Source organism: Artemia franciscana, chromosome 17 (assembly GCF_032884065.1).
Source record: "Artemia franciscana chromosome 17, ASM3288406v1, whole genome shotgun sequence".
Classification (NCBI taxonomy): Eukaryota; Metazoa; Arthropoda; class Branchiopoda; order Anostraca; family Artemiidae; genus Artemia; species Artemia franciscana.
In genome coordinates this window covers 25,738,936-25,759,835 of record NC_088879.1, presented here as the reverse complement: position 1 = coordinate 25,759,835, position 20,900 = coordinate 25,738,936, and positions in this window count along the sequence as shown.

Sequence of the window (20,900 nt, the reverse complement as noted above, 5' to 3'; positions counted from 1 at the left end):
CGTTTCCGAATAGGGTAAGGAGAGGTCAGGAGAAAGGGTTTAAAAAAATGGTACTTCTTGGGAGGTGGTAAAGAGTGAAGCTATGAGGAGATTGAGGTGGATAAGAAACATGTGCAGCTCTTTTGTCTTTAAGCATCTTGGTGCTGCCATGGTTTGTTTGTAGTTGTAGTAGTAATCGAACTAATGAGTCTTCTGCTTCTCAGTGCCAGATCTCAGTCTCTATAAAACTAATGGTAACTCTAATTTATTAACAAATCTACTTTCTCCAAGAACCCTTTCAAAATATTCTACCTCAGCAAATTCTTTTTCCAAATTTCACACGCATAAGGCATAGTCTGAACTGTCTTAGTGAGAAATATTTGTTAATATATCATTAAATATTCAAACTTGGCTTACTGGCTCGCAGTCACTATAATAGAAGCTCGCTTTCCTTTTGCCAAACTTATTTCTGTATTTTGACTGAACTTGTCCGTTGCTGTCAAATTACAGCCCAAATATGTAGACTCTTCTTTCACATCCAGATATAGATTCACACCAAACTCTGTCTCTCTCAGTGGCGGTTCTGACCTCTCATGCGCCCGGGGCAAAATCTTGATTAGCACCCACTTGTCTCCCAAAAATTTTCAGGCCAAACTTTCACAAAATTCTCTTTTATTAACAAATTTTTCCATTTATTTAAATCTTACTTCTTACTTTAGACTCTGCAAAGTTATTAGTTATATCGTTCTAATTGATTGTTGGTAATTCTTCGCATTCTATTCTCATTAGCGCTAAATCATTTAGTCTGTCCTGGCCCATAGTCGATCTGAGGTACGTTAATATTAATCTAATTTTACTAAACGACCGCTCATTACTCGCCACTACACTGCAACCGCTAATATTTGATGCGCAACTCTTACATTTGCGAAGATCCCTTCATTTCATATTGCAAAATTAATTCTAACACATCTGTATTTTTTGTTGTTGAAAATGTGTCAGTGACGAATTATTCTTTCTCATATCTTGGAGTTCGTGGAATAGCTGAATGAGACCTAAATCATCGCAATATTTTTCACCATGTTTGAGGGAATTCGGTTTAATATCATCAACATTTGTGCCATCTTGAAATAACTCTTCGGTATTAACCAACTACATAAAATTTTGTGTTCAAGTCTGATAGTCTTTTGAATCGGTTATTGGTTACTATAACTATCAAACAATTTATAATAACAAACTGTAAAAAAGAAGCGATGCGGATTAATGCTACCAGACACTACCAGATTCACCATTTCAAAGAACCCTACTGCAGAGGTTTCAGGCTCATATATACTAAATGTTTTTTTTTTTTAGTTTTTTTTTTGTCAGAAGAAAGATTACGAATGCGGGTTTATTTTTTTGCTATGGCTACCATTTCGAACTAGTAATCATAGAAGATCGGGAGAGGGCACGTTTGATCAGAAATCAAAAATTCTAGTGCCCTTTTTAAGTGAGCAAAAAGAATGGAGGCCAGCTAGCCGGCCTCCGGCTAGCTGGCGTTGGACAGACGTTTGTTTTTTGGGGAGGAGGCTTTTCCAAGGTGAAAATTGTCCATGGGGAAGGAAGTCTCTTGGGGTGAGCTTTCCAGGGTGAATTTTTCAGAATTCCTACATTCCTTTTATAGGAATTCTTTTTGTATTCGTTCTTTTTATTTGTCTTTGCAGACTAAATTTAACATGTGAAGATATACCGACGGAAATTTTTAGCGTGCTGGAATTGTCTGGAGGATTTTTTTCATGGGGGAGGGAATTATCTGCGGGAGAAGTTCTCCGTGGGGGAATTTTCTAAGTGGGCAACTTTCCACTGTGGCGGAGATTTTCGGGAACATTTTTTTCACGGAAGATGGATTTCCGACGCCATGTGAAAAAGATTAGAAATTAAAGCCTTTCTTCAAATAAACGTATGCTAAGGAGAATTTTTTAGGTGCTCAAGAAATTTTCGTGGGGGACCTTCATTGAAAATGGAATTGTCGGGGGGGGGGGGTATCTTACGTGAGAGGAACTTTATTTTGAGAAATTTTTATACATTGAAAATTTAATGTTACCCATCAAAAGTTAAGAGCCTGAAAAAAGATACACCATTTTCCAAAAAGGGGGAGGCAGCCCTAAAACGTCAAGTGATCTTAAGGAGAATAACACTACCAGATTCACCATTTCAAAGAACCCTACTGCAGAGGTTTCAGGCTCATATATACTAAAATGTTTTTTTTTGTCAGAAGAAAAATTATGAATGCGTGTTTATTTTTTTGCCATGGCTACCATTTCGAACTAGTAATCATAGAAGATCGAGAGAGGGCACGTTTGATCAGAAATCAAAAGTTCTAGTGCCCTTTTTAAGTGAGCAAAAAGAATGGAGGCCAGCTAGCCGGCCTCCGGCTAGCTGGCGTTGGACAGACGTTTGTTTTTTGGGGAGGAGGCTTTTCCAAAGTGAAAATTGTCCATGGGGAAGGAAGTCTCTTGGGGTGAGCTTTCCAGGGTGAATTTTTCAGAATTCCTACATTCCTTTTATAGGAATTCTTTTTGTATTCGTTCTTTTTATTTTTCTTTGCAGACTAAATTTAACATGTGAAGATATACCGACGGAAATTTTTAGCGTGCTGGAATTGTCTGGAGGATTTTTTTCATGGGGGAGGGAATTATCTGCGGGAGAAGTTCTCCATGGGGGAATTTTCTAAGTGGGCAACTTTCCACTGTGGCGGAGATTTTCGGGAACATTTTTTTCACGGAAGATGGATTTCCGACGCCATGTGAAAAAGATTAGAAATTAAAGCCTTTCTTCAAATAAACGTATGCTAAGGAGAATTTTTTAGGTGCTCAAGAAATTTTCGTGGGGGACCTTCATTGAAAATGGAATTGTCGGGGGGGGGGTATCTTACGTGAGAGGAACTTTATTTTGAGAAATTTTTATACATTGGAAATTTAATGTTACCCATCAAAAGTTAAGAGCCTGAAAAAAGATACACCATTTTCCAAAAAGGGGGAGGCAGCCCTAAAACGTCAAGTGCTCTTAAGGAGAATAACACTACCAGATTCAGCATTTCAAAGAACCCTACTGCAGAGGTTTCAGGCTCATATATACTAAAATGTTTTTTTTTGTCAGAAGAAAAATTATGAATGCGTGTTTATTTTTTTGCCATGGCTACCATTTCGAACTAGTAATCATAGAAGATCGGGAGAGGGCACGTTTGATCAGAAATAAAAAGTTCTAGTGCCCTTTTTAAGTGAGCAAAAAGAATGGAGGCCAGCTAGCCCCCTCCATTGCAAATTTTTCCCAAAGTTGTCTGAACAAAATTTTTGGACAATCACTTTGTTCATCATAGATGAAATGTACAATGATTGTGCCTTTAGGGATAACATGACCTCCCCAAAGCCCCTGGGGACAGAACTGTAAGTTACGAAATCTACCGACTGTTAACGTACTGTATTTGTTGTTGGGAAGTAGACAGACGTTTGTTTTTTGGGGAAGGAAGTCTCTTGGGGTGAGCTTTTCAGGGTGAATTTTTCAGAATTCCTACATTCCTTTTATAGGAATTCTTTTTGTATTCGTTCTTTTTATTTGTCTTTGCAGACTAAATTTAACATGTGAAGATGTGCTGACTTTTTCACATTCAGACTTAAATGCTTCTTCTTTAAATACTCGCTTGTCCTATCAGTCAAGGACTGTCATTTATTTCTTAATTCTGTCGCTAACGCTATATGATCTGTAAATGTTCACAGACGCAATTCACATGCGTCGATTACACGCTTAGACGCTGCATTTACCTTTAAAGTCACTGGTAAGTCCCACAAAATTAGAAATAGTCTTGGAGAGAGAGGATTTCAGATTCGATAAATTCATCCCAGAGAATTTTCCTGCTTTCTACACCATAAACTTTTTTACATTATACGCAATAATCAACGGCCTTATAAGTGAAAACAAATTATAGAAAAACCGGTATAATTAAAAAAAAAATTACCAAAAAAGCATTTTTTCACAATTTATAATTAAAATTCGAGTATTTCGGCCGAACGTCCAGAAACATCTACCAACGAGAAAAAAGAATAGGGCAAACTAACTTGCCAATAGCAACCAAAACATGAAGAGAAGAACAAAAAAAGAAAAAAAATAATGTTATTCAGAACTGGAGGGAGGAAATTTTACATGAAGGGGAGGTAAAGAAATTATGAAGAAAAGTGTAAAGAAAAACAAAACAGTAAAAAAGCCAATAAAGTTACACAAAACTAAAGACAAACTCACATCTTAATATACTCTAATAGGATGAATAGCATGACGAGTTTTTCTTTCGTTTTACATAGCGTTTGTGTTTTGTTTTTCCTCTTCTCTGTGTTTTGTTTATTTTATGTTAGTTTGTTTGCTATTTTCCTTCCCCCTTTTTTTTTTTACTTGATATACTTCACGAGGTAAAGCTGAAAAAATCGCTCTTCTATTATTAGGTAAAAAAAAGTTTTTATTCTTTTTTTTTCCATTTCCTTGTTGAAAAATTATTCCCCTTTTTGTATATTTTCATTTCGTTTTAATTGTAAATAGAAAGGTAGTGCGGTCTACGAAATTATATTCTAATAAACGAATGGGGTACACCAATACAAATGGACTTTGTTGATAAGTTTTTAGGTTTATTTCACCAAAGTAACTTATCAAACGCTTTGAAAAATCAGGATCATCTGATTAGTTGATCAACTGATCATTCTGTTGAATTTATAGAACGGCACCTTACACAGATCTGTCTGTTCCTGAAGTACCAATGGCCAACGCTTTTATCAGAGGCAAAGACGCTTCTAATCGCGACGTTTCGAATTACTGTTATGGCGTTTTTTCTTTCTTAAATTCTACCGAAGCGACGACTTTGATGAAAAATATTGTAAAATCAATCATCTCGTTGGCCTTAGAAATTTAAACTACGCTTGAAAGAGACGAAGTGAAATCATACATGTCAAATTTAATTATTCACAAAAAGTATAGATTATTCTTTTTGAAGCAAAACACTGTCTAACGATTTTCTTTTTAAATTCATTCACTGTTAAAAGTGAGTTAGGCTTCAGAGACCTCGTTTTGACACCCTATTTTAACTTGCCGCATTGTATGTCTGTTCGAAGCACACGCTATTTTTAAATCTCTATAATACTGACGAAAACCTTATTTACCCATATAATTCCCTTTAATAACAAAGTACTGCATCTATATAAAAACATATCTTATAAAGATATCTCCTGAAAACTAGCTGCCCTTCTAAACTAGCTTGGAATATAACCTATTAAAAATTATAACGTAATGGAATCCTGGATTATTGCATTTCATAAAAACCCTTAGAGTGGGCTTTTCCATGCTTCTAAAATTTGTGAAAATAAGGCAAATGTTAGGTTTGTGAGGGCTTGTGAGAGCAAAGTACCAACACGGATATGGTAGAATATCCACTTTCTTTTCATTTTTGGAAGATAGATCAATTTTCTAGCATTTAGAGATGGTTAAAAAGAAGTGAAAGTCCAGGCCACTCTGTGTAACTGATTATCAGTTGTGGTGAGTTAGTTTAGTGAGTGTAAAATCTGAGTCCTAAGAGACTTGGAATGTCTCTGGGCCTGGTCCCTTTCGTCCTCCATGCTATTCCTCCATAATTTTCAAATCTTCTGCTTTATTTGTAGCGATTAGTTCCTTCCTCCCCTTTGAAATCAATTCCTGTCCTTAGTCCAAGTTAACACTTGGCCGTACACAAAATGTTACAGCAGATTGACGGTAGATGAAGATGCCAAAATTTGATTCCCAGACTGGAAATCCCATAATTGGAAGACAAATTCGCTAAGCATGATACTTTTTGGCGAAAGATGTGAATAATAAATAAAAACAAGGTCGTGTGGATTTGGTCCACTGTGGCTACAAAAGGAAAGATTATTTCGATTTGCCCTTCAGCTACCACTGGCATCTCGATTGGTGCATAAATTAGCAATAAGGTCATGAAGCCATCTGAAGTATTGAATTTCAGCTATACTAGGATATTAATGGTTTGAAATTGCAGAAGAATGGGCTTTTTTCTGCAAATGGACTTTAAAATTGAATTCTCCAGATATCAAAAATTAGCTTTCCAAATTTAACTTCAAATATCAGAGAATAACTTTCAAGATTTAACTAAGCTAAAACCCGAGATTAGTCCCAAAGGTATTTGCTTTATTGATGATATGTTTCAAAATTCAGGTTGAACATTAAAAAGAAAAGAAAAATAAACACACAATAAAACCACCAGGAGTTCAGATTTTCAGGAAAAATGGGAAAATTAGAGAGGAATAATAATAGAGGGAAGTCAGTACTTATGGCTTCTTGCATATGAGGCTTTAGTGTATGCACTTCCTAAAATTTTGTATAATCAACGTGTGTATCTGAAAGAGGCAGCCAACTTAATTTTTATACAAACTGAAGGAGGTTTCGTTTTGGGTATTACTAAACTCTCACCACAGCACCAATCCGCCTGAGGCCAACATAGCTAAGCGCGCCCCTCCTCCATCCCAATCTTAAAGGGATGGGATCCCTGCCACGCGCCAGACAACAGCACCAATGCCTACTGAGTATTTATATATACCGTAACTATAGACACACTATTGCTTTATGGTAGTACCTTTACGTCCCTCAGTCTTACATCTGACCAGTAAGATCACTTGTAAGCTTCCCTTAGGTAGAAGTACTAGTCTATTAACAAAACTTCCTTAATAGGAAAACATCTTCGTTATTAAACCCAAAGTTCGCAACTAACTATTTATTGATTTTAAAGGTCTTAAAAATTAATTTATTAATTAGGTCTTTTTAGCTTTTCCTGTGAAGTTTCTTTCGGAGGATCCAATTTATAAAATTTATAAAATTTCAAACAACTTCCAAAAAATTAAAACATTTGTTCTGCTAATTACAGTCACTCCCGTCAACTTGCTACAAAATAAACACACTTGCCAAAACGGTCAGTGTATAAGGACCCATCAGAGGAGTGTTGTTGGGGAAATAAGTACTTTTAGAAATGTAATGGATCAACTACAAACTGCGACAACGATGAAAGCAACTTTCTTTCCAATTTATTGGAAAGAGCGGGTCTTACGCAATAATTTGTAAAACGAGCGCTCTCTTGTTTGAACTTACAGATCACTGCACAAATCTTTCCACTGTTTCAACTTGACTGACTTTAAAACTCAGACTTTCCACATTTGCTGCAAATTTTCAAAATTTGCTAGAAATTTGCTTCACATTCCTTAGTATGCCAAGCGAAAATGGCTTTTTATGGAATTGGAAATAAAAAACAGTACTTAATGTTCCAACATCTAAAGAAATAAGTTTCCTTTTCTCTGTTTTCCCAAAAGTTCAACCGAACCTCAGGTAGCATTATATAGTTCCCCCACCTCCAGCCCTAAGGCATTATCCAATTCCTAGAATAAGGGTTTACACTCAAAGAGGAATTTGTGCTTAATACCTGGCAACACTGATTACTTAGTTTGGGTCACAGGTTTGAGAATTTCTTTCTTCTGAATGCAATGTTGTTAATACATTAGTCGCTTATTCTAAGTCCGCAAGGCCATTCTAATCTCTTTATTAAAATTAATAAAGACATTTGCAAAATTGTGAAAGAAAATATTATCAAAAGAATCAGGACAAACAAGGCATTGTGTTTGGAAAATAAAGAACTGAAAATAAATGGTTAATTGTGCTTACTAGTTCCCAAAGCCATCTGTTAGGTCAAGTAACATAACATTGTATGCATCTTCATGCCGTTTTAAGAGTCCACTGCTTTCTAGAACATCTAAAAAAGGGCCATACCAATTAGATTTTATCTCAACCCAAGGATTTGCTCCTTTAGTGAAACGAGGTTGCATCAATTCCTAAAATCAAATAAAGATAACATAACATATATATTAATTAAATGAAAACAAAAGAAAAAATGTCAAGCCATAACAATTCTTTGGAACAAATTTCTACAGAGTAGCTTTCACAAAAACACTTTTTGTACATTTCAACTTTTGTTGCAGAGAAATTAATTTTAAAAGTTGGCACAAAAGAATAGATGGGATTAATGGACAGCTTCGTAGAAATTCTGAATGTAGTTAAAACTGACACTGATGCACCAAAAGAAACTAATGATGACACCATCATTCCAATTCTTTAAATTGAAAGGTTCGAGATTATCTCGAAGAGAAAGTACATCTTTTACACAAATTTCCTGCTAAAAAGAACCCCTGGGAAGAAAATCAATCATCTTATTTTTTCAGTTTTGCTAGAATACTTCAAAATTGTATTCAAAATTCTTTTATTCTCATCAGAAATTCCAGGAAGGTAGTTGTATGTGCAAAAATGAGTTGAATTAATCGATACAATATAGCAAGTTGGGGAATGTAGACGACGAATCTCAGTTCGGTAAAAATGTGACGTAATGCTTTTTTATTTACTGTAGTCGATTTTTAAGAACAGCAAGGGTCAGATAATATTTACTCCTGGAAGAAGTTAACCCGGTTTGCAATTAAGATTTGGAAAACATTCATAAACGAATTAATAATCTAGATGGCATGGTAGTACCTTCACCTATAAACGCTGGGACAATTCAAGTCAATAAGATAGTTTCTAAAAAACTGAGGACTTGTCATCTTGAAGATTTGTAACTGATTTAATTGGTCTTCAATTAATATAAACTTGCTTAAAACTAGTCAATCCATTTTTTTCCAAAAGTTTGTAATTCGCTGTCAAATTGAAATAGCCCATTCTGTTTTCACGATCTAACTAAAAACTAAACCCAGACTGATTGCATAAAATCCTTCTGTAAATAGGCTTTTATCAATTTCCATTCTATGGAGACTATATCATCTTTTGAAAAGTGATACAGTTTTGCAAAAGTTTCCAATCTGTTTTTACTTTGAAGTGAGAAAAATAGGTCTAAAGATTTCGATTACACAAAGGGCAATATTCATAATTGCTGTGACGTTTCTAGCACCATAAACACTTCAAAATAGGAAAGTCCTTCATAGATACTATAAACCATGATATTTCTTAATACCAGGCTCTGGGTTTCGGTTTGTCTTTTTTTTACCCTGTAAGATTTTTATCGACCGACAAAACAGATGCAGTAACCGAAAAACAGCAGTGAAAAGCTAGATTAGTTTCGATTGCCATCAATTAGTGTCGAAAAATACAAAATTACCATCTCCCTCAAACCGCATTTTATTTAAGTTCGTCCCCTTAAACGACCCCGCCTAAACCATGTTATCTCAATCTCAAATTTTATTATATAGTTGGAGGATTCGCCACCTAATATCGGGCTAAGGCACGCCTCAGAAAATTCGGTCTTAACTCTTTCCCTATTTCGAATTTTGTGCCTATTTGTGAAAGTACATTCAACAAAGACTTGCTATAAATATTTTCAAAAGTAGGTAGAACACAAATGACAGTATTTTTTTCGCACACTCAGGCTAGAAACTTGAAACGCCATCTACTCATATTTGTCTTGTGGGATATGCATAGTATAGATGGCAGAGTATTCATTTTATTTTAACCGCAATGCTTACCATACTACCATATACACATACACAACTACAAGAAGGCCAAGCTATTAGTGAGCTCAGTAACAAACTACAGGTACCCAATGCTTACTCTGCATTTATTTATGAGATAAATCATTATCAGAGAGCTAAAAACATCCAAAGAAATAGCTGCTTCACAATTACAATCGATTATTAAACAATTATGAGATGCGCTGTTTAAGCTATTCAGATAATCAGTAGCTCAGGTGTACATAAACTAAACACAATTCCTGAAATGTAAATTTTGGTAGAAATCAAACACAACTGGTAAGACATGTGCTTGTTGCCTTCTGACTGAGAATAGTCCCAATGGGATCTTAAAGATTCTTACTACTACTACTAATAACTCACTGCAGCACCAAGCCGCCTGAGGCCAACACAGCTACGCACGCTCCTCCTCCAACCTAATCTATTCAAGGCCTCCCTCTTTACACCCTTCCAGGAAGTTCCCATTTCCTTTAAATCTTTATTTATGACATCTTCCCAACCCAGACAAGGACGACCTGCTTTCCGTGTAGCCCCAGACGGTTGGCCAAAAAGGACAATCTTTGGCAATCTGTCATCCTTCATCCGCAGAACGTGGCCTAGCCATCTCAACCTTTCTTTCATTATAGCCCTAGAAAGCGGGATTGAATCACATTTTTCGTACAACCTACTGTTTGAAATACGGTGAGTCAAGCGGGTACCCAGAACAATCCGTAGGCAATTTCTCTGGAATACATCTAGCCTAGTAAATTTTCATCTACTTTTCGGAGCGCCCATGCTTCAGAGCCATATTTGACCACTGTCATCACTGTAGCTTCAAATATTATAATCTTGGTTTGCAGACTTGTTTTTCTATTCTTCCAAACTTTTTTTAACTGTGAAAAAACACCCTGAGCCTTGGCTATTCTACTTTTAACATATGCATTGCTCCCACCGTCTTTACGAATAATACTAACAAGGTAAGTGAAGCTGCCAACCTGATCAATCTCTTCGTTACCCAACGTCACCTTTTCATCTTCACTTATTCCAAGCCTTAGTGACCTAGTCTTCTTCACATTAATTTTCAAGCTTATTCTAGCACTCATAACTTGCAAAACCTCTAAAAACTCATTCATTTCGCTCACACTTTCATCTAATATGCTTAAATCATCAGCGTAATCTAATTCCAGGAGCGTTTTTCCTCCCCATTTGATTCCCTGGTCTCCGATTGCCTTTCCTGTGCTCCTTAAGACGAAGTCCATCAAAATGATCCATATAAAGGGGGATAGACCACAACCCTGCTTAACTCCTGATTTAAAACGAAACCAGGGGCTAACCTTATTTCCAATCTTAACAACAGCAGCATTATTCTCGTACATAGCACAAATCACTTCAATGTATTTTTCTGGTATACCATACAAGGATAAGACCTTTGCTAACGGTCTTCTATCAACAGAATCGAAAGCTTGCTCATAATTGATAAAACTGAGGACCAAAGGTGTTTGACAACGGAGGGACTTCTCAATTATTAACCTAAGAGTGAAAACTTGGTCGACACATCCTCTACCTTTTCTACAACCGCACTGTTCTTCCCTTAAAACTTTGTCTACACCATCGCTCAGTCTAAAAAGTATCATATTACTCAGTAATTTGCTACCTAGAGACCAGACTAATTCCTCGATAATTACGAAACTCACTCTTGTCAACTTTCTTATACAGTGGTTTAATTAATGTTTTCTTAAAATCATTAGGTATTTCCCCTTTTTCAAAAATCATGTTCATATTCTTCAGTAGCTTATTCCTAACCTCAGAGCCACCATATTTAAGAAACTCATTTATCACACTATCAGCACCTGGAGCCTTATTATTTTTTAATCCTTTTGGTACTGTCGCTAATTCTTCCTCACTAAACAAATCTTCCTTCACATCCAAGGTATCACAAACTTTTTCATTTTCTTCTATATCTTTTCCTGCAACTGTATCTCGGTTTAGCAATATTCTCAAAATATTCCAACCATCTTTCTTTAACCTTTTCCTTATCACTAATTGTGGCCCCATTTCTATCTTTAACTAGGACTAGTCCGGATTGACTACTCCCTTTCAATTTATTAACATGCCAGTATAATATTTTACTATTATGCCGTCTAGCCGCATCTTCCAGATCCTCAGCAATTTTATCCATGGCCTCCACTTCAAATCTCCTTAGTTCATATTTTAATGCTTTCTCCACCTTCTTTACTTTCATTTTGTTTTCATACGACCTATCATTCAGATAATTCTTGTACAAAAACCTTCTACTCTCTACTTAACCTAAAGCTTTTTCACTAATATTCTTAGTTGCAGTCTTAGCACTCCTCCCTAAGACACCATCAGCAAATTCACAAATTGTTTTTCTAAAATTATTCCATACATCTTCCACATTGTCAAATTTTAAACTTTCGAGTTTAGTATTCAACAGTTCCTGGAAGTTTTTTCTTAAATTTTCATCCTGGAGTCTACCAACATCATAACTTTCCGGGAGGTAGTTACCCTTCCGAAATTTCAGCTTTAAATTAACCTTAGACACTACTAGATGGCGATCTTTACTTTTAACATCAACAACAGCACTCCTATACACCCTAGTATCTTGTATTGATCCTGCTAGTCTTCAGTTTACAATAACATAATCAATAAGGTTTGCTGTCTTACCATCACGTGAATACCATGTCAACTTATGGGCCATATTGTGACCAAACACCGTATTGGTTATAACTAGGTTGTTATACCTACAAAATTGCAAAAGTCTATAGCCATTACTGTTTTCTTCTCCTACACCAAATTTACTTAGGCTAGGACACCATCTATCCCTAACCTGGGCATGAAAATCTCCTAGCAAAAACACCATATTTCTACCTGGTACCCTGTCTATTTGCTCTTGTAACTGTAAGTAAAATTCATCTGAGTCACTAGTATCTCCATCAGTTGGTTCAACACGGGCATATACTGCTATAACTGATACTCTGAACTTTTTAGTCATAAAATGAGCAATTAGTATTCTATTATTAATACCTAACCAGCCTAAACAAGACCTAGCAGCTTCCTTATTCATCATGAGCCCTACTCCCTGTCTATGTGCCCCAAGTTGGGCTAAGTCTGAACCAGGGTTGAATTGAACCATTAAGTTTCTTCAGTTCGGCCAATCATCGTCTGGGTTCAGTTTGAGTTTGAGACGGTTCAGTTTGGCCAACCGTCTGGGACTACACGGAAAGCAGGTCGTCCTTGTCTGGGTTGGGAGGATGTCATAAATAAAGATTTAAAGGAAATGGGAACTTCCTGGGAGGGTGTAAAGAGGGAGGCTTTAAATAGATTAGGTTAGCGGAGGAGCGTGCGTAGCTGTGTTGGCCTCAGGCGGCTTGGTGCTGCAGTGAGTTATTAGTAGTAGTTGTAGTAGTAGTAGCAGTTCGGCCAATATTATTCCTATTAATGAAAATCAAGGACATTTTTACTTTTGATTTAAAAGTAAAAAAGTAAAATATTTTAAAAGCATTTGGGATTTAAATTCTTTTTTATCATGAGCTTCTTCGTTCCCCCAACTCCCAAGTTTTGGTTCCTTAAAACAAGCCTAAATTTGGTAAAAAAAAAATTCAATGAACAAAATAAAACGTATTTGGGTAATATTCTTTTGTTGCTGGCGGTAAAAGCTTCAAACAGCATAGCTCCGAATCGATTCTCGCTAAGTCCAAATTAATACCACTAACATGACGACACCCCTTTTCTCTCTGTTCTCGGAGCTCCACTATTGCATTCTGAGAGCAATTAAAGCTCTTCGTAGTGTAAGCATCTGCTTCAGGATGTGAATTTGAGGCTCTAAATTCATGACTCCAAATCAATTTTAGTAACGCCCCCACTAACATCTCTAACATGACGACACCCTTTTTCTCTCTCAAATCCAGATTTTATTTAGTATTTTTATTTTAGTTTTATTAGTATTTACTCTCGCATTTGAGCTAATCACTTTTCAACTGATTAAACCAAATAGAAAAACATAATAAAAAAGTAAAAAACACCGCCAACTTCATTTCATTTTGCAACATTCACCAAAATATTGAGTTAGACATCGACCGTGTAATAAATAGATATGGCGGTTGTGGAAATACAGAAATAGACTTTTCTCATAAAATTCTGAATTCTGTAACTTAAGCGAAAAGGAACAATTAGTTATTCCTTTTCTCTCTGTTCTCGGTGCTCCACTATTGCATTCTGAGAGTAATTAAAGCGCTTCATAGTGTAAGCATCTATTTCAGGAAGTGAATTTGAGGCTCATTCATGGCTCCAAATGAATTTTAGTAACGCCTCCACTAACATCTCTAACATCACAATACCCTTCTTCTCTCTCAAATTCAGATTTTGGGCTTGAACCATAAGTCTAGGCTGTAAGCTTTAGTGTAAAGAGCGGGGTATCGACGAGGGGTGAGCCCCCTCATATACGCAAAAATAATATACGAGTATAAAAGTTCGTTACGTAAGTTAATTCGTAAGTTACGTATATTTTTTACCAAAGAAAACGTTCGTAAAAAATTAAAAGTTCTAGTTGCATTTTTAAGTAATCAAAAAATTGGAGGGCAACTAGGCCTCCTCCCTCGTTCCATTTTGCTCAAAATCTTCCGATTAATTGCAATTAATTAATATGCAAATTTCGCTTTAAGTATTTATGTGTGGAGAGCCAAGATGAAAACATGCATCAATTCAAAAACGTCCAGAAATTAAATAAAAAAAAAAAACAGTTTTATTTAAATGAAAGTAAGGAGCAACATTAAAACTTAAAACGAACAGAAATTACTCCTTTTATGAAAGGGGCTTTTCCTCCTGATCGCCCAGCTCTTTACGCTAAAGTTTCTTACTGTTTTAAGAAGAAGAGTTAAGAGAAAGAGTCAAACTTTAGCATAAAGAGCGGGGCGTTGAGGAGGAAAAGACGAAACAGGCTTGTCAGTCGTTCTTATTTGTTTCACAAAGGTCCACAACCTAGCAGTGGGAGGATCAGTCAGGTAAACAGCCCACTCAAATAGCAGTTTATATGGCAGAGTTACATAGGAATTGAATTTCTATTAAATTTGACTTGAATTTCTTGCCCCTGTACTAATCTGTGTCGTTACCATGAGGGAACTTTACCATGAACAACTGACAACTTAAGTCGCGCAACTAAACTTGAATTGGCGTGAAAATACTTCAGAATAATAGCTCCAAAGCTTTAATTTCAAAACCCTACCACTGTAGATGTAAACTCCTTTCTTATAAGCAGTTCATCTTCAGTCGTTATCTTTTTCTTATAAGAGAAAAGTCTCCCATTGTCAAACAGTTCGTGGTAACGAACAGTAGTAAGGAGCGACCCGGCTCAATAGTAACCAGAACCCTAAAATATGGAATTATGATACCAATAGTTACATCAAAAGAATCACATTTTCGTGCTGATTTTAAATTTAAAATTTTCATCAAGATTAATCTTACCCATCAAAAGTTACGAGCCTGGGAAAATTTGGCTTATTTTAGAAAATAGGGGGAAACACCCCCTAAAGGACATACAATCTTAACGAAAATCACACCATCAGATTCAGCGTATCAGAGAACCTTGTTGTTAAAGTTTCAAGCTCCTATGTACGAAAATTTGGAATTTCGCGTATTTTGCCAGAAGAATGATCACGGATGCGTGTTTATTTGTTTTTTTTTTGTTTTTTTTTCCAGGGGTGATCGTATCAACTCAATGGTCCTAGAATTTCACAGAAGGGCTCGTTCTAACGGACATTAAAAGTTCTAGTACCCTTTTTAAGAGACCAAAAAAAATGGAGGGCACCTAGGCCCCCTCCCACGCTCATTTTTTCCCCAAAATCACCGGTTCAAAATTCTGAGATATTCACTTTATTCACCATAGTCGAAAAACCTAATAACTATGTCATCGAAAATTTTCTAAGTAATCGAAAAATTGGAGGGAAACTAGGCCTCCTCCCTCGCTCCTTTTTTCTCCAATTTTCCGATTAAAACTATGAGAAGGCCATTTAATATGTAAATTTGGATTAATTATCTATGTGCGGAGAGCCAAGATCAAAACATACATTAATTCAAAAACGTCCAGAAATTAAATAAAAACTAGACGTACGTTGCCCGGGCAACGTGAAGTGTTGCGGCAACCTTTGTCCGGCTTCGCCGGCTGAAGTGTTGCGAGAGCAACACTTTGGTTTTGTTTCTTCGCTATCGATCAGTAATCACATGATCAAAGCTATTCCTCAGCGTTGAAAAAACAACAGCAAAATAGTATCGAAAGAAGAGACTAAATTGACTTTGCAGCCAGTTGAACTTTATCCTTTTCAATCGTAGACATCGTGACGGATGAAAACTCGGAACAATATCTTGTATAATCTAGTTGGTATTATAAAGCTATCCCTAACTTTTCAGGATGGAAATACCATAGATAACATTCTGTTAATTATTATTAAACTATCTCATTGTTTTACATTCTCGTTTGTGCTTGTTTCTTTACTATCGGTAAAATGATGAAGTTGTCAGCCTATCAAAGTTTTTAAAACGGTATGTTGAAACAAGAACGCAATCAGTTATGACATGACCAAAGGCTATTCCTCAGGGTTGAAAAAACAGCAACTACAAAATAATATCGAAAGAAGGGCCTAAATTGACTTTGCAGCCAGTTGAACTTTATCCTTTTCAATCGTAGACATCGTGACGGATGAAAACTTGGAACAATATCTTAATTAATCTAGTTGGTATTATAAGGCTATCCGTAACTTTTCAGGATTAAAATACCGTAGGTGACACTAATTATTACGAAACTACCTCATTGTTTTACGTTATCGTTTGTACCTGTTGCGTCTTAATTCTGTCAGATTTAAAGAGATCGAATACAATGTGCACCAATTTACACAAATTTCTAGCCCAAAGTGAACAGATTCTTACTTACAAGTCCCTCTCCCGTGATAGACATCAGGTTCACCGGAAACAAATAAATGAGTACACCAACTAGTAAAAGTTGCAAACCACTCATCGCTGAAGATTATTGTAGCCCAACAGCCGATTATTACTTACATTTATTACACTGGAACCAAATTGGTTGAACCATCAAATACACCGGAAACAAATAATAGGTACACCAACTAGCAAAAGTGGCATACCCCTCATTGCCGAAGATGATTATGAGCTAACATCCGTTTCTCGCCCAAAGTGAACCGATTCTTACTTATAAGTCCCTCTCCCGTGATAGGCATCAAGTTCACCGGAAACAAATAAATGGGTACACCAACTAGCATAGTTGTAAACCCCTCATCGCTGAAGTTGATTGTAGCCTAACAGCAGATTATTACACCTTTAATTAACGATAAAACATCCCAATATTTCCATTATTTTTTCAAAGTATGAAGTCTTTTAAGTTGTTTTTAGCATAACATGTTTAGGATAAGAATTTTCTTCTGAGGTTTCTCTAGAATATTTGCCGTGTGCATCAGTCAAAGGGTAAGAACATTTTCCATGCGATCGCTTCATCGAAGCGTTTGGAATTACACTTTGCAGTGCAGTGATGAAGTTTCGTCACTCAAGTCATAAAACGGAAATTAACAAGAGATCCCCACAGATACTGGAAAAAGGGCCTTTTAGGCTCTTGGATGCTTAGCATACAATTACCCCGACATTACTACTACTAACAACTAACCGCAGAACCAAGCGGCCTGAGGCCTTCACAACTACGCACGGTCCCTCTCTATCCCAATCTATTCAAAGTCACCCTCTTTACAACCTTCCAGGAAGTTCCCATTTTCTTGAAATATTTCTTTATGACATCCATGAAAGAGCTATTTACCGTTTAGTCTTAGACAGTTGGCCCAAAAGGACAACCTTCAGCAATCTGTCATCCTTCATCCGCAGAGCATGTCCTAGCCATTTCAACCTTTCTCTCATTATAGCTATAGAAAGTGCGATTGAACCACACTTTGAAATGCCCTGCTGCTTACATATTTTTTCAACTAAAAGAAGCCGTTTTCCATCTTGTATTTATATGTACATATACCCTTTTTTTTAAACTACCCAAGAAATAGAATAATAAGAGCTAAGAGCTCATATGGCACTTATGACGAGGTCGGAAGAGCTAAGAGATAAGAGCTCATATGACATGACCTCTTAGCAAAATTCTAAGAATCAATATATTGCTTTAAAAGGAAAATCGGAGGCTTAATAGCGCTTGGGATTTAAAATAAGAGCTCGGAGTCACGAGGTGCTTCTAAATATCAAAATTCGTTAAGATCCGATCACCCACTCGTAAGTTGAAAATACCTCAATTTTTCTAATTCTTCGTTCCCTTTAACCACTTAGATGGTCGAACGAGGGAAAACGACTTTATCAAGTCAATTTGTACAGCTCCCTTAAGCGTTTTCCAAGATTTCTTGTTTCCCCCTCCAACTCCCCTAATGTCAACAAATCTGGTCGGTATTTGAAATAAGAGCTCTGAGACATGAGTTACTTCTAAATATCAATATTCATTAAGATCCGGTCACCTGTTCTTAAGTTAAAAATACTTCAATTTTTCTAATTTTTCAAAATTAACAACCCCAGCTCCACCAAAGAGAACAGATCCGTACCAATTGTGTCAATCTCGTATCTATAACCTGTGCTTATTCTTACCATCAAGTTTCATCTGGATCTCTCCACTCTAAGCGTTTCCCAAAATTTCTGTTTTCCCCCTCCAACCCTCTATGTCCTCGGATCCGATTCGAATTGAAAATGGAGCATCTGAGATATAAGATTCTTCTATATATCAAGTTTCATTCAGATCCGATCAGCCATTCGTAAGATACCTCGATTTTCACGTTTCCAGAGAATTCCGGCTTCCCCCTCCAACTCCCTTCAATGTCACCAGATCTGGTCGGGATTTAAAACGAGAATTCTAAAGTACAAAATCCTTCTAGATATCAAGTTTCATTAAGATCTGATCATCCGTTCGTAAGTTACAAATACCTCATTTTTTCTAATTTTTCCGAATTAATCCCCCCCCCAACTCCACCAAAGAGAGCGGAGCCGGTCCGGTTATGTCAGTCACCTATCTTGGACTCGTGCTTATTCTTTCCACCAAGTTTCATCCTGATCTCTCCGCTTTAAGCGTTTTCCAAGATTTCCGCCCCCCCCCTAATGTCACTGGATCCGGTCGGGATTTAAAATAAGAGATCTGAGTTTCGAGGTCCTTCTAAATTTGAAATTTCGTTAAGATACGATCACTCTTTCGTAAGTTAAAAATAACTCATTTTTTAATTTTTTAGGATTAACCCTCCCCCCAACTCCCCCAAACAGAGCATATCCGTTCCGGTTATGTCAATACCGTATCTAGGACTTGTGATTATTTTCCCCACCAAGTTTCATCGCGATCCCTCCACTCTAAGCATTTCCCAAGATTTTAGGTTCTGCCCCTCCCCTCCAACTTCCCCTTCACCGGACCCAGCCTAGATTTTAAATAAGAGCTCTGAGACATGATATCCTTCAAAACATCAAATTTCATTCAGATCCGATCACTCATTTGTAAGTTAAAAATACCTAATTTTTCAGAATTAACCCCCCCCCCCAACTCCACCAAAGAGAGTGGATCCGTTCCGGTTATGTCAATCACGTATCTAGGACTTGCTTTTATTTTTCACAACAAGTTTCATCCCGATACCTCCACTCTAAGCGTTTATGTAGGGAGTAGGTAACATACATTTTTCAAAATATAGCCGACAGAGATTTTTTTCTTTGATTTTCTTAAATAAATTTCAAATCTTTGCCTACTCCCATATTCAATGTGAAGAGATCCAAGTATAATCCCATAATTTGTGCTGCTCAACTTAGGATACCTAGGGCGATCTGCATCCGGCATCCGGTATACAATACAATATTAAGAAAGAAAATCTAAGAAAAAGTAGGGTTACTTCCCAAGGATGACCTACGATTGATTATAGACTATATATTAACAATTGAAATGACATAATTTTTATACAATTCTGAAAAAGGGCTATGCCTGCTTTGCCTCTCCTTGAGAAAATCTCTCTTGGCTTTATTCCAGTTAGACATGACTCTCAAGTCTTTCATCACCTCCACTATTTTGTGCAAAAACTTTAACCAATTCATTTTTCATGAAAGCTGTTAGGCTATGAACGTAAATTTTCCTCCGACTTGATTTGAATTTTTACCATTCAATTCAACTAATGTTCCATTTCCATCTCCCCTTTTTTGTCCTTAGTAAAATTCTCCCCTTCTTTTTTGAAGATTTTTACAAGTTGGAGTAACCGTACTTTTATGTTAACCAAGTTTGGTGTTCAATGTTCTCAAAAAAAAAATAATTCATTTTATTATAAGGTATTATTGTCAGCGAATCACCAGGTTGAAGACTGTAACTAAGAAAGCATTGGAGAAGACTACATAAAATTTAGTGTAAGGTTGGATTTCTTTCGAGTGGTGTACTCGCAGTTTTGTGAAATTAGCCTGAATATTAGATTTTCTGAGATTGTCTTGGAATTTTCAAGTGTGGATAAGAAATGTAATGACTCTGTAATCAATCCCAACCACATATCTGTCATTTGCTGCGAACTTGACGCTAAACTAAATGAATAACACTTCAAAGATCATGTTCGTTGTCTTCATAATAATCTGGGAGAAACATTGACATATGTGCTAGTATCGTTATTTAAAAACCTGTCAACAGTGTCGAGGAAGCAAAAGCAAGATGACATTTCAGTTCCTACAACTTTTTTTAGTGAAAGTATCCAAGAGTGATAAATACCTCACCAATTCTTAGGACCTTTACACTAGCTGATAACACCATAGAGAGCGGAGGTCCCAGCTTAGAATCAATATTTTCAGGCATGAAATCTCTATTTACTAGGGTATATGTTGACCCAAATCTTGTTATGGAAGTTTTTAAAATGACTAAGTAAGCCCGTCATTTGGAGGTTGTGGGGGAGAGGGGTTGGCTCTGAATGAATATTCAGAGTATTTAAGTCCAAATCGGTGAAAACTGTTTCACCGATATTTAGCAAGTCCAAATCGGTGAATACTGGTTCTGGTTAGTTCCACCGGTTCTGGTTTGGGCTCCGCCAGTTTCATAATCAGTTCCATTTCTGTCAGTTCCGGCTCCGTAATAAGTTTTGCCGGCTCCTGTTTTGTAACCGGTTCCAAAACCTGTTCCAGTTTTTCAACTTTTTTCAAGTCTTTAAATAGAATTGCATATACTTATAACAAAACTATTTGGTTACTTTTATTATAACATGAAATTAGAATAGTATCGTATGCTTATCAAAATTATTTGTTAGAATAACAACATTTAACATAGTTTTGCTATAAAAAATTTTTTGAGCATGAAATCAAAATTGTTTGTTATACATATTTTTC